This window comes from Bufo bufo, chromosome 8 (assembly GCF_905171765.1).
Source record: "Bufo bufo chromosome 8, aBufBuf1.1, whole genome shotgun sequence".
NCBI classification, from domain to species: domain Eukaryota; kingdom Metazoa; phylum Chordata; class Amphibia; order Anura; family Bufonidae; genus Bufo; species Bufo bufo.
The window spans coordinates 12870308-12881265 of record NC_053396.1 but is presented as its reverse complement, the minus strand read 5'-3'; the positions used below and the strand labels follow the sequence as shown (position 1 = coordinate 12881265).

General features: G+C 43.2%; 1 protein-coding gene across 2 annotated transcripts in view; it reads left to right on the top strand.

Moving 5' to 3' along the window:
- The first annotated feature begins 7553 nt into the window (after positions 1 to 7553).
- Positions 7554 to 10958, top strand: part of KCND1 (potassium voltage-gated channel subfamily D member 1) — a 44027-nt gene continuing 40622 nt past the window's right edge. The window contains exon 1 of one of the 2 annotated variants that reach the window (XM_040404770.1): positions 7554 to 7636. The gene's annotated coding sequence lies outside the window, so the exon portion shown is untranslated. Of the gene's footprint in view, positions 7637 to 9475; positions 9505 to 10958 lie in introns of those variants that run through there. The other variant, XM_040404771.1, reaches the window with a different exon arrangement.

Genomic DNA, 10958 nt, shown 5'->3' with positions numbered 1-10958 from the left:
CATGGTTTTATATACCAAACCATCTGCTAAAGTGCTGGCCTCTGGTTATCTATCCGACCTCTTCCAAATTTCAAACAGCACCCGGCAGGGTTGCCCGTTGTCACCTTTAATCCTTGCACTGGTCATGGAGCCTTTAGCGGCAACGATCAAGAAATGCCCACAGATCACAGGAATATCAATAGGTGATCTCTCCCATGTCATTGGTTTATATGCTTATTATGTAATCCTCGTCCTGACCAATCCTGAGGAATCCTTAGCTGCCGTGACTCACATTCTCAGCTCATGTTCACACTGTTCCAACTATAAGCTGAATGTTAAAAAAAACCAACAAGGTTCTAGCCTTCCATGTGCCGGAAGATATCAGAAATGTCTTTTTCAATATGCTGAGTCTTCCATCACCTACTTAGGAGTGGAGCTGGCCCACTCTGTGGCGGAGACCATGTCCATAAATGGGAGTAATTTAAGGTCGGAATTAAAGCGGGATTAGGCCAAAATGGCTCAAGTCCACCTATCCTGGGTAGCTCGTATCAATGCAGCTAAAATGTTATCCCTTCCTAAAATACTGTATTTTTTTTCGATGTCTTCCACTTCAAATATCTAAAAAGCTAATTGCACCGCTTCAGTCGGATCTGACGAGCTTTATATAATAACCGTCCTAGAGTATCAAAATTGGCTTTACACCCTCCAATAAGATCTGGGGGACTGGGAGTTCCTGATCTTTATAAATATTATCTGGCAGAACAGGTACTAGAATGGTGGTCCCCGTCCACCTCGCAGAGGTGGCTTCAAATTGAGGAGACGTATGTCAGGGGGCAGTCTCTGAGAGCGGTGCTGGCTGCATATATTATAAAGCGTTTTCAGCATAACCTGCCATTGCTAACCATGCAGGCCACAATGTTTATCTGGGCTCACCTTGTAGACTCCCAAAAAACTTTGTCCCATTTCACTAGTCAAATTCCCTTTTTATCACATATCCCTCGCAGTATGGGTAACGCAGGGTATCCATTCTATTGGGTGCCTATATGATAAATCCTCTCTCTAGTAGATTTTGCAACACTCCATAATAAGTACCTAGTCCCAAATAAACTGTTCTATCAATATCTCCAGATACGGCATTTACTAAGTTCCCTAACGTCACCGCCTTTATGTCGGGAGAATAAACCTCTCAATGCCTTCCTTGATAACCGCAAGGTCCCACGTCCCAAATGATCTACCCTCTACCCCAGTATATTATCCTCCGACACAGAGAGTAAGCAGTCATTCATGTTGAGATGGGAACAGGAAATTGGGAAGTCCTTCTCTGTTTCTCAATGGTGGAAGGCCCTCTATTGGTCCTTTGAAGGGAACCTGTCATCAACTTTATGCTCCCCATACTAACGGCAGAATAAAGTAGAGACGGGTGAGGTGATTTCAGAGGTCTGTCATTTAATAGCTAAAAGTAAGTGGTTGCTGAGAACCAATATCACAAACATTGCAGACTGGGCCTGGAAAAGAGTCCTGGCCACCTGAGAAGAGTCCTGGTTATTCATGAAGTCCTGCTCTCCTGCTGATGATTGACCGGCTTCTACCTAGTTTTCTCCCTTTCTCTCTAGGAGAGAACTGCTAATCATCACCAGACGGGGGGAGAGCAGGAGATTATGAATAACCAGGACTCTTCTCAGGTAGATTTGACTCTTTTCAAGGCCTGGGCTGCAATGATTATGATGCTGGTTCTCGGCAACCACTTACTATTAGCTCATGAGTGACACACCGCTGAAATCAGCATTTCTGTCACTACTTTATACTGACCTCAGTGGGGTCAGCATAAAGTTGATGACGGGTTCCCTTTAAATGCTCCAAATGTGTAAATCATGTAGAACAAGCGAGGAAAATCCAGTTGCGCTGGTACCTGACCCCTAATAGACTGGGCCATCTGGTTCCCAACTATTCCCCATTATGCTGGAGGGGATGTGGTGAGATAGGAACCCCACTTCATATCTGGTGGTCATCTTCATCAGTTAGCACTTTTTGGGACGAAATTACTGATATTATTAAAGAGGTCACAGCAGAAAACCTTATTCTCTCCTCGGAACTAGCTATTCTGGGTATTGGATTAACAGATATCTCCACTAAATCCCGGTGGTCTGTTGCTCACATCCTAAGTGCGGCCCGCAATATTATTGCCCGTCAGTGGAAGTTGGCACAAAGCCCTTCAGTTGTTGAGGTTGTGCAATCGGTTAGTTCGCACATGCATTGTGAGATGGTTTTTGCCCCCACCTTAAGCTCCAGGATAGGAGCTCTCAATCGGTGGATTCCTTGGCTTTCCAGTCGCTTTGCCACTGCTCTGTCTGAGTGTATCATGTAACTTACACCCTGTATGTTCTTACATCCGGATTATATTTGTATCATACTGCACCTGTATCTTATTGTAATGTCATCTCAGTATGCCTTACTTTATGATGTACTACATTGCGGCCGCTGATTTATGCTCAAGAACAATGTACTCCTGCTTTACTTTGCTTTAAATAAAAAACTTTAATAAAAAAAACATTAAACCATATAAGGCCGAAAAAAGCCGTCCGTCCATCCAGTTCGGCCTGTTATCCTGCTAGTTGATCCAGAGGAACGCAAAAAAAAAAACTGTGAGGTAGAAGACAATTTTCCCCACTTAAGGGGAAAAAAATTCCTTCCCGACCCCAATCGGGCATCAGAATAACTCCCTGGATCAACGACCCCTCTCTAGTAGCTATAGCCTGTAATATTATTACGCTCCAGAAATACATCCAGGCCCCTCTTGAATTCCTGTATTGTACTCACCATCACCACCTCCTCAGGCAGAGAGCTCCATAGTCTCACTGCTCTTACCGTAAAGAATCCTCTTCTATGTTTGTGTACAAACCTTCTTTCCTCCAGACGCAGAGGATGTCCCCTCGTCACAGTCACAGTCCTGGGGATAAATAGATGATGGGAGTGATCTCTGTACTGACCCCTGATATATTTATACATAGTAATTAGATCTCCCCTCAGTCGTCTTTTTTCTAAAGTGAATTTTGATAATCTATCAGGGTCCTGTAGTCCATCTATTCCAGTTATTTAGTTGCCCTCCTCTGGACCCTCTCCAGCTCTGCTATGTCTGCCTTGTTCACTGGAGCCCAGAACTGTACACAGTACTCCATGTGTGGTCTGACTAGCGATTTGTGAAGTGGTAGGACTATGTTCTCATCACGGGCATCTATGCCCCTTTTGATGCAACCCATTATCTTATTGGCCTTGGCAGCAGCTGCCTGACACTGGTTTTTACAGCTTAGTTTGCTGTTCACTAAAATTCCTAGATCCTTTTCCATGTCAGTGTTACCGAGTGTTTTACCATTTAGTATGTACGGGTGACTTGCATTATTCCTTCCCATGTGCATAACCTTACATTTGTCAGTGTTAAACCTCATCTGCCACTTCTCTGCCCAAGCCTCCAATCTATCCAGATCCCTCTGTAGCAGTATACTGTCCTCTGTAGTATATATACAGTATACTGTCCTCTGTAGTATATATACAGTATACTGTCCTCTGTAGTATATATACAGTATACTGTCCTCTATAGTATATATACAGTATACTGTCCTCTGTAGTATATATAGAGTATACTGCCCTCTATAGTATATACACAGTATACTGTCCTCTATAGTATATATACAGTATACTGTCCTCTGTAGTATATATACAGTATACTGTCCTCTATAGTATATATACAGTATACTGTCCTCTGTAGTATATATAGAGTATACTGCCCTCTATAGTATATACACAGTATACTGTCCTCTATAGTATATATACAGTATACTGTCCTCTGTAGTATATATACAGTATACTGTCCTCTATAGTATATAGACAGTATACTGTCCTCTGTAGTATATACACAGTATACTGCCCTCTGTAGTATATATACAGTATACTGTCCTCTATAGTATATATACAGTATACTGTCCTCTGTAGTATATATAGAGTATACTGCCCTCTATAGTATATACACAGTATACTGTCCTCTATAGTATATATACAGTATACTGTCCTCTGTAGTATATATAGAGTATACTGCCCTCTATAGTATATACACAGTATACTGTCCTCTATAGTATATATACAGTATACTGTCCTCTGTAGTATATATAGAGTATACTGCCCTCTATAGTATATACACAGTATACTGTCCTCTTCCGTGTCAATAACTTTACACAGTTTAGGGTCATCTACAAAAATGTATATTTTACTGTGCAAGCCTTCTACAATTAATAAATATATTGAAGAGAATAGGGCCCAATACTGACCCCTGAGGTACTCCACTAGTGACAGTGACCCAATCTTAGTGTATATCATTTTTATTTATTTTTTTAACATCTTTATTACTATACAAGCAGTACACGAAAATATAATTGAAAATTAATATACATTTTCAAACCCACTTATCCTTTCCCCCCCCCCCACCTCTTCTCCCCCCCAGCCCCCGCCTCCCCCTACTACCCCCCTAAAAATTAAGGGAAGGGAGGAGAGAAGAGGGGGCAAAAAAAATTAAAAAAAATTGATATAATATAGAATAGTAATTTTTACACTCATAAAATCCTATCAGGGTTACCAGCCATCCCATATCTTAGCCCATTTCTCAATTCCACCCCTCTGCTTATGGAGAATCCGCTCATAATTTTTCACCTTATTGACCAGATTTATCAATTTATTTACTTCTGGGGCCTGACGTGCAAACCAACTCCGACTGATCAGGACCCTGGCCATTAATAATATTCTGCCTATTAGAATCTTTTGGGGTTTATGACTAGTTAATATCGAGAGATCGTTCAGTGAAAACAATTGTGGCTCAAGAGGAATACAATATAGTGTATATTATTAATACCCACCCTCTGTTTTCTATCACTCAGCCAGTTACTTACCCACATACAGACATTTTCTCCCAGTCCGAGCATTCTCATTTTATATACTAACCTTTTATGTGGTACAGTGTCAAATGCTTTGGAGAAGTCCAGATATACGACATCCATTAATTCACCGCTGTCAAGTCTAGAACTTACCTCCTCATAGAAACTGGATAAATTAGTTTGACATGACCGATCCCTTATGAAGCCATGCTGATATGGCGTTATTTGCTTATTTTCATTGACATACTCCAAGATAGCATCTCTTAGAAAACCTTCAAACAGTTTACCCATGACAGATGTTAAACTTACCGGCCTATAGTTTCCAGGCTCTGTTTTTGGACCCTTTTTGAATATTGGCACCACATTTCCTATGCGCCAATCCTGTGGAACACTCCCTGTCAGTATAGAGCCTGCAAATATCAGAAATAAGGGTCTGGCTATGACATTACTTAATTCTCTTGGGATACGGGGGTGTATGCCATCTGGTCCCGGTGATTTGTCTATTTTAATCTTTTTCAGACTCCACTGTATTTCTTCCTGGGTCAGACAGGACACTTTTAATGGGGAAGATGTATAACTTATACCAGCTGTACATATATAATTACATTCAGGAGATACCCAGGTTATATCAGCATGGTCCATATCACCATATACAAGAAGATGTATAACTTATACCAGATGTACATATATAATTTTATACAGGAGATACCCAGGTTATACCAGCATTGTCCATATCACTATATACAAGAAGATGTATAACTTATACCAGCTGTACATATATAATTATATACAGGAGATGCCCAGGTTATACCAGCATTGTCCATATCACTGTATACAAGAAGATGTATAACTTATACCAGCTGTACATATATAATTATATACAGGAGATGCCCAGGTTATACCAGCATGCTCCATATCACTATATACAAGAAGATGTATAACTTCTACTAGATGTACATATATAATTATATACAGGAGATACCCAGGTTATACCAGCATGATCCATATCACTATATACAAGAAGATGTATAATTTATACCAGCTGTACATATATAATTATATACAGGAGATGCCCAGGTTATACCAGCATGGTCCATATCACTATATACAGGAAGATGTATAACTTATACCAGCTATACATATATAATTATATACAGGAGATACCCAGGTTATACCAGCATGCTCCATATCACTATATACAAGATGTATAACTTCTACTAGATGTACATATATAATTATATACAGGAGATACCCAGGTTATATCAGCATGCTCCATATCACTATATACAAGAAGATGTATAACTTATACCAGCTGTACATATATAATTATATACAGGAGATACCCAGGTTATACCAGCATGCTCCATATCACTATATACAAGAAGATGTATATCTTATACCAGCTGTACATATATAATTATATACAGGAGATACCCAGGTTATATCAGCATGGTCCATATCACTATATACAAGGAGATGTATAACTTATACCAGCTGTACATATATAATTATATACAGGAGATACCCAGGTTATACCAGCATGCTCCATATCACTATATACAAGAAGATGTATATCTTATACCAGCTGTACATATATAATTATATACAGGAGATACCCAGGTTATATCAGCATGGTCCATATCACTATATACAAGGAGATGTATAACTTATACCAGCTGTACATATATAATTATATACAGGAGATACCCAGGTTATATCAGCATGCTCCATATCACTATATACAAGAAGATGTATATCTTATACCAGCTGTACATATATAATTATATACAGGAGATACCCAGGTTATATCAGCATGCTCCATATGATCATATACAAGAAGATGTATAACTTATACCAGCTGTACATATATAATTATATACAGGAGACCCTATCACATCACCTTTATCTGGCTCCAGTTTTGCAGTGCAAGTATTACTCCTCCCATTTTGCTTTGGGTTAATACTCCCATCATATCTATGTATCTGACTCCAGTTCTGCAGTACACAGGTAAATATTCCTATCATAATACCTGTATCAGACTGCAGTGCAGAGGTGACTACTCCCATTATCCAGTCCAGTGTATCTACCTCCATTGCTGCACTGCCCAATTGCCATCCTAACCACTGTGTTTTGACTCCAATGCTGCAGTGCAGAGGTTAATACTCCCATCATCTTCCCTTTTTTTCACTGTAGGGTTGCAGAACTTGCAGGACCGAGGTCAATCCTCCCCGCTGTATGTGGTCCTAGTTCTGCAGTGACCGGTAAGTGCTCTAATTACATTATATATGTCTACAAGTTAATACTCCCATCCTGTTTCCCATATTTGGCTCCAGTACTGCAGTGCAGAGGTTAACACTGCTCTCCTGCCTTCCATATCTGAGATGGTGCTGCAGCAATCTAGGGGTTAATAGTACTCATTGCAGTCCTTTAGCCCTGGCTCTAGCACAGCAAATCATGGGTTAATGCCCCATGCAATCCCCAATACTTGCATCCCCTGTTCCCTGGCTTGAGTGCTAGAACCTCCGCCAGGTCCCTCCTCCTGCAGAGCGATTAAGAGATGAGAAGAAGGGAGTGAGGATGGCGAGAAGAGGGAGGGGAGTGATGATAGGGAGGAGGAATACTCCTAATCCAGGCTCTGAGATGAGGGAAGGCAGACCCGCGCTGACCCCTGTGTCTCTGCTGGACCACTGTGGAGAATAGGAGCCACCTGGACAACAAGGACTTCTCATGGAGACCAGGTAAGAACTGCTCATGTAGACCCTGGTATGCCAAAGGCTAGTCATCATAGGGGATACAGGCACAGCTGATGGAGAACAGACAGGCAGGGTGGTGGAAAGCACAGACTGCAGGTGGCAAATAGATAGGGACTGTTGGTGGAGGAGATCTGAGGGGGACTGCTAGTGGAGAAAGGGAAGGGACTGCTGGCGGGGCTCTGAGAGGGGCTGCTGGTGGAGAAAAGGAAGGGACTGTTCGTGGAGCTCTGAGGGATACTGCAGGTAGAGCTCTGAGGGGGACTGCTGGTCACGAAAAGGAAGGGACTGCTGGTGGAGATCTGAGGGGGACTGCTGGTGGAGAAAAGGAAAAGACTGGTGGAGCTCTGAAGGAGACTGATGGTTGAACTTTGCAGGGACTGCTGGTGGAAATCTCAGGGGGACTGCTGGTGGAAATCTCAGGGGGACTGCTGGTGGAGAAAAGAAAGAGCCTGTTGGTGGAGACAAGGAAGGGACTACTGGTGGAGTTGTGAGGGGGACTGCTGGTAGAGTAAAGGAAGGGACTGCTGGTGGAGATCTTAGGAATGCTGGTGGAGAAAAGGAAGGAACTGCTGGTGGAGAAAAGGGGCTGCTGATGGAGCTCTGAGGGTAGAACTCTATAGGGACTACTAGTAGAAATCTGAGGGGGACTGCTGGTGGAGAAAAAAAAGGGACTATTGGAGGAGTAAAGGAAGGGACTGCTAGTGGAGCTCTGAGGGAACTGCTGGTGGAGAAAAGGAATAAACTGTTGGCGGAGAAAAGGAAGGGACTACTGGTAGAGTAAAGTAAGGGAGTGCTGGTGGAGATTTTTGTGTAATGCTGGTGGAACAACTGATGGGACTTCTGGTGGAGAAAAGGGTCTTCGGAGGGAACTCTGAGGGAGACTACTTTTGGAGCTTTAAGGTAGGCTTCAGATGGAGCTTTGAGGGGGCCTGCTGATGTATCTGAGGAGGACTGTTGGTGGGAAAAAGGAGAGGATTGCTGGTGGAGAAAAGAAAAGGACTACTAGTGGATAAAATGAGATGACTGCTGGTGAAAATCATTGAGGAGACTAATTATGAAGAAAAAGATGAGAATGATGGTAGAGATCTGAGGGGGGCCTACTTGTGGAGTAAAGAAAAGGACTACTAATGAAAAAAGAAAGGGACTGCTGGGGAGACTGCTGGTGCAGATTAAGTGGGGGAATGCTGTTGAAGAATGGAGAAATTACTAGTCCAGAACCGAGGGACTGTTGAGGGTGAACAAATGGGATCTTCTGTTGTCCAAAAGAGGGGGACTGCTGTTGGAGAACAGAGAAGGTTTTGCCTTCTGGTTGGAAGCAGAGGATTATCTGATGGTGAACAGAAAAGAACTGTTGAATGGAGGGGGTAACAAATGGATGGACAGCAGAATATACTGGTGGAGAATTAAGGAGGGCTACAGGTGGAAAACAAGAGTAGATGCTGGTGGAGAACAGAGAGGTGACTGTCAATGGATAGTAATTTTGGACTACTGGACCATACATATACGGACTGCCATGGGTAAAGGACTGTTGATAGCACCAGCGTTTGAAGACATTGCCACTGATTGAGAGTACCAGGGCAGGGAGTGAATGTGAGAGAGAAGATCACCAAGTACCTGAACATGGAGAATGTATAATAATAATTTCTTGTAGACAGTAGATGGACTGGTGGTGGACAGCAGCAGATGGAGGAGTTCTCACTGTGAAATCTGGTGGAAAGCAGTGAGAGACATCTTGCTGAGAACAGGCTGAGACATCTAATGGAGAACTCAGAGAGACAGCTGGTGGAGAACTGTGAAGGAACTTTGATAGAGAGCTTGATGGACAGCAGACTGAGGTTTATGATGGAGAACAGGTAGGTACAGATGGTATCATGAATGCAGACTGCTGACTGTGAAGAGCAGCACGGGACTGTTGATGGAGACCTGGTGGGGACTGTTAGTGAGCAGAACCCAGGAACACCTGGCGGACAGCAGGCACTGTTGGTAGAGGGACATCTTTTGGAGGCAGCATCTGTTGTGGTGGTCACAGTGTTACATGGTGCCTGTAATGCAGGGGATGTTGTCTTGTACACATGCAGTAAATACTGGTTGTATACAGCCGGTCAGGTATACGGGTCAGCCTGGCACAGCATAGAGTAGCCATGTGCCACCCTGCCAATGCCAGCTTCTACAGATGTGGTGCAGGGCACTGTGTTTGCCCTCAGAGCCGTGTGTGAATGATTCCCATTACCTACAGCGTCCAGGGCTCAGCAGATGAGCCGATCGATAGGATGCAGAGATATGCTCTGAGTAAACAGTCCCCCCCGGTACACGCACCGCATCCTCTTGGACGCAGCGGAAAGGGAAAAGCTGCAACGTACGAAACCCGAAGAGAACTGCACAGATAATGTACAGAGAACGTCCACTCATCCAGCATCTGATGGTCTAGAAGAAATGCACCTGGGGCTGCGGTCTCATCCTCTAAGGCTAGTCCCATCTGCACCGTACTGACACTATCTATCTAGATAGACAGAGCAGAGATGAGGTTGGTGTTTCCCATCAGTACGTTTAGTCGTTTTATTTCCCAGCTGTAGCTCACATTTGTTGTATAATTAAGTGAGTCGTTCTCCAGAGCAGCGCTCATCGTCTGTACGGCGTCATTAGTGCGGATAATCAAGATTTCATTGTATTTGTTGGGAAGTGAACAATCCAGCACAGCGCTCGTGGATATGTCAGCGTCACATTAGGACGACTGTGATCACACGTCCTCACTAGTTTATATCAGTGGATACACACGCACCCCCGGCTCTGTAATACGGGGGGGGGTAGTTGGCTGTGTAATGATGGGGGATGGGGGGGGGTCTGTAATATTGCGGGGGGCAACCAATCAGGTTCCATCTCTGCTGCTTATTATCAGCTCCCTGATGTAGCTCTCAGAGGGGTGTCCCAGGTGTGACCACCTCCCTCTATGATGTCTGTATGCTCAAATAGTCCTGATGGGACAACCCCTTTAAGACAAAGGTACAACCAATGGGCCATGCGTCTTTCACTGAAGGCAGCCATTTTGGTAGTTAAAGGGACTGTCTCATACAGATCAGTCGTTTACATTTCCAGAGACGTGACCCCTCAATGATATAATAGGGCAAATGGACAGGGGTATATAGCCACTGGAAACAGGTATATAGTACATACATTATAGTAATGTAATGTATGTACACAGTGACTCCACAAGCAGAATAGTGAGTGCAGCTCTGGAGTATAATACAGGATGTAACTCAGGATCAGTACAGGATAAGTAATGTATGTACACAGTGACTCCACCAGCAGA